The sequence below is a fragment of the Vulpes lagopus genome, chromosome 7, assembly GCF_018345385.1.
Source record: "Vulpes lagopus strain Blue_001 chromosome 7, ASM1834538v1, whole genome shotgun sequence".
NCBI classification, from domain to species: domain Eukaryota; kingdom Metazoa; phylum Chordata; class Mammalia; order Carnivora; family Canidae; genus Vulpes; species Vulpes lagopus.
This window is the reverse complement of record NC_054830.1, coordinates 377,749-382,152: the sequence shown is the minus strand read 5'-3', so window position 1 is coordinate 382,152 and position 4,404 is coordinate 377,749.

Sequence of the window (4,404 nt, the reverse complement as noted above, 5' to 3'; positions counted from 1 at the left end):
TCACGGCCCCTTTAAATGATAATAAATAATAAAAAGGGAAGGGGAACAGCGACGGGGAGGCCCCGCCCCCGGCCTAGGGACGGTGGGCAAAGTGCGCGCCGAGGCCGCGAGCGCACAGGGGCCGGCAGGAGCGTCCGAGGGGGAGGGGAGGGGACGGGAGGGGAGGGGAGGGGAGGGGGGCGGCCCTCGGCGCGGGAGGGCTGGAGGGACCCGGCCGGGTGGGGGACCCCTCCGCCGCCTCACCCGCCACCGAGGATGGGCCTGGCCCTGCCGAGCTCGGAGTTTCACCCTGTGCCCTACTCTAGCCGCGGGGCTCTAGCGACTTAGCCCTCCACCCGCCCCACCCCCAGCGCAGCCTCGGTTGCCACATCTGTAAAATGGGGATTAAACACCCGGTAATGACTCGAGCTACAGGGACGGGAAATGGGCGCAGGCCCGGGGATCGGGAGGGCGGCCAGGGCCGTGCGATGGGGGCGCTGCAGGTGGGGGGGGCGGCTTGGGAGGGGATGGCGGCGGGAGGGGGGAGCGAGGGGGGTCGGGGCGGCGGAGTGCGTGCTGCGCCCCGGAACATTCCCAGTGAGATCGCGATGACCCCGACCCCCCACGGGACTGCCACCCCTCCCCAAGGACAGGTCACCTGATGTCCCTGGTAGTAATAAGAACGGTCCTGGTCCTCTTCCGAGCTGCGGTGGCCGTCGCGGTGCCCACGGCTCTTCACGCCCCCATTTCAAAGACAGGAAGGCTGAGGCACAGAGTGGGGCGCGCCCCTGCTGGGGGGCCCGAGGCCCCGAGCGCCCCCTGGGGGCCCAGTGCAGGGGCGCAGGCTCCAGCGCAGATGGGGGGCGAGGGGGAGCCGCGTGGGGGGCACCTCTCCCGGGCCCTGGGGTGGAGCTGGAGCGCAGCCCCCTCCCAGTGCCCTGAGGCGCTGACACCTTTGCAGGACATCCAGCCTCCCCGCAAATTGCAGGTTTCCTGCTCTGGGGGGTGGGGGTGGGGTGGGGGTGGGGGTGGGGATTCCCAAGCCAGGGGGATGGGTGCGGGGCGGCTCCCCCACCCGGCAGGCCGCAGTCCTGCCCACCAGCCCCAGGGCCTCCGTAGCCTACTGCACGCAGGTGGCGGAGCCTCCACCTGTAGGCGATTAAACACCCAGTCCCAGCTGCGGGCCTCGCCGCCCCCACCCCCGGGGGGAGGGGCAGACACCTGCCCCGGGAGGCGAAGTTTGGAGAGACCCAGGTGAGATGGCCCTAGAGGGCCGCGGCCCCAGGCCCCCCTCTGCAAAGAGCAGGAAAGCCTCTTCCCCTCGGAAGAGCCAAACGGGTCTGAAAGCACCCCCTGCCCCACTCCCGTTACAGCCGTGGAGGGCGGGGGTCTCCGTGCCTCAGTTTCCCCCCGTGAAAGGAGTCCCTGTGGCGTGGTTCTGAGGATTATGCCTCCTTCTGTTCAGAAGGGGGGGCGGGGGTACCCGCAGGGGCAGGTGGGGTGCTACCCCTCCCCCACCGCTAGGGGAAAGCTGCTGCCCGGGCTTCCCTAGGGTGCCCAGCCCAGAGGGTGAGGGGCTGCGGGATTCCCAGCTGCCTCCAGCCAGAGGGATCCTATTTTTAGCCACAGGAGGGAGGGAGGGGGACCTGAGGCGCAGCCTGGGGGCCCCGCGGGGTGGGCAGCAGGCCCAGGTCCCCCACCGGCCACGGATTCCACTTCCTGCTGTTTCTCAAGCCGGGAAGTGGGTCCAGAGACAGGTCCTGGAAGGTTTCTGGGCCAGCCCGCGTTGCGGGGCCCCTGTGGGTTTGGGAGGCGCCTCCCCACGCGGGGCTGGGTGGGGGCACCCTCTTGAGAATTCACCCAGACCCCCTGCGGCCTCCCCCCCATGGTGCTCCTCCTCCTGGGCCTTGCTCCACGCCGCCCTGCCTGAGGCCCCGACCTGGGCACCCGGAGGCCTGCGCCCTCTCTCGAGCGGGCCTCAGCTCCTCAGAGGGGCCCTCCCTGACCTGGCAGGGTCACGGGGGCCCCCCAGCCTGTCACCCGTCTTATCTTCATCCGAGCACTTGTTTCCAAACATCTTTATTCATCTAACCTGCTGGACCGTGCTTGGCGCGGGCTCCAGCCCAGGCAGCGCGGCACACGCTGGGTGCTCGGTAAGTGCCGGCTGAGGGGGTGACTCCTGTGCTCCTTCCCTCCGCCCGCAGGATCATTGGTGTCTTGTCTGGGCCACCCGGAGCCATCACCATCTTGATTTCCAAACCCCAAACCGAGCCAGCCTGGGGGGGGGTCCCCTGTCACCCTCACCAGGGCTCCAGATAGACGGTCCCTTGGAGCCGGGATCCACAGATCCACGAAAATGCAACTTTAGCAACTTTTAAAATAGAAAGAAAGAAGCGAATATACTAGTAAGAGACACAGGATCCTAAATCCAGCCTGAGTTACAGCAGTGGTTTTGTTGTTTTATGATAGAGAGAGAGAGAGAGAGCGCCACAGGCAGGGGGAGAAGCAGGCTCCGTGCAGGGAGCCCGACATGGGACTCGATCTGGGACTCCAGGATCACGCCCTGGGCTGAAGGCGGCGCTAAACCGCTGCGCCACCCAGGGATCCCGTAGTTTGTTTTTTTAAAGATGTTTATTTATGTGAGAGATGGACGGATATGTTGCGGGGGGGGGGGGGGTTGCAGGGGGGCACCCCCATCATGACCTGAGCCTCCCAGGCGCCCCGAACTAGTTTATCCACATACTTGTAAAATGTCACATTTAATATTTTTTAATGGACAAGATCCCTTGAGACAAAAGTGATGAGGACCCGGAAAATTCATAATGTGGTTGGGTCAGGGGGCCAGGCTGGGTCCAGGTAGGGGTCAGGTTTGGGTGCAGGCTGGGGTCCAGGCCGCAGTCCAGGTAGGGGGCCAGGTAGGGGTCCAGGCTGGGGTCCAGGTAGGGGTCTAGGGAAGTCCAGTTTGGGGTCAGGTAGGGGTCCAGGCTGGAGTCCAGACTGGAGTCCAGGTAGGGATCCAGGGAGGGGTCAGGTTAGGGTCCAGGTTGGGGTGCAGGCTGGGGTCCAGAATGGAGTCCAGGTAGGGATCCAGGGAGGGGTCAAGTTAGGGTCCATGTTGGGGTCCAGATGGGGTCCAGGCCAGGGCCCAGGTAGGGGTCCAGGTAGGGGTCCAGGCTGGGGTCCAAGTAGGGCTCCAGGTAGGTCCAGGCCGCGATCCAGGGAGGGGTCCAGGTGAGCCCCCGCCCTGGACTCCTTGGTGGGCTGCGAGCACCACCTGCCGGGCACCTGCGGGGCTGCAGGCCGGGCGGGGGCGAGCCCGGGGCGCCGTGACTCCCACAGCGGCCGCCAGGTGGCGCCGAGTCACCTGGAAACGAGTTGCCGGGGCCATATGGGGAGACTGAGGCCCGCGGGGTGCATTTTCTCCTCCGTCGTTCCTGCTGAGGCTCCACGCAGAATTCCTCCGTAAATACGGGGCTCGCGGCCAGGTTTTAGGGGCGTCCCGCATATTGCCCGGGACCTCCTTATACTAATACGTTTTCATTGTTTACCTGGGACTGAAATGAGCCCCCTGCCTCCAGGCCGGGCCCCAGGGTTCATCCCCGTTGGGCGGCCCTGGGGCGTCCCACCCCCTCGCAGGTGCACTGCACCGGCGGGTGCCTGGTCCCGGCAGCCCTCAAAGTAAGGGGGTGGCGGTCAGGAGACAAACTGGAAAAATCTCCCCCTACCTGGGGCCACGTGTCTCCTTGCTTAGAGGTCACCATGGCTCCCACCACCCTCAGGACAGGCCCGACTCGCCCCTGCAGAGCCCTCCCACCTCCCGCTCCTCTGGCCCCACAGGCCTTCTGCCCGTTCATTCCTCCAACCCAGCACTTGCCTGCCTCAGGGCCTTTGCACTGCCTGTGCCTGCCGTCCCTGTGCTGTCCCTCCACCTCCACGCTCCGCTCACATCTCTCACACTCACCTGCTCCAGGAAGCCTTCCCGGACTTGCCCCCGACCAAGGTCAGGCTCCCAGTTACTGGCACAGGGCACAGAGGTCCCTTTGAGAACCCCCTTCACCGCCGTCCCCTCACGTCTCTCCAGGTAGTTTGCCCCCTTCCGTGGGAGACCAGGCTGCTCGTGGCACTGCCGAGGCCCAGCCTCAGTGCAGAGCCCGGCACCTGGAGGGGCTCCGGAAACCCGGTCCAGCCCAATGGGCTCCGGGGACCCCTCTTCTGGAACATCCCTTTTAAGCCTTTAACTGGGCGTTTCTGAGGTCACAGTAAATCCTGATACGCAACTTCACCGGGGTTCCCCCCGCAGTGACGTCTTGCAAAATTGTGCGACTCTCCCACATGGACACCGAGGCAATGCACCCTCCTGGTCTGCATTTCCCCATTTCATTATATGGGGGGGGGTGTCCCTCCTCACCAGCCCTGCACCCTTGC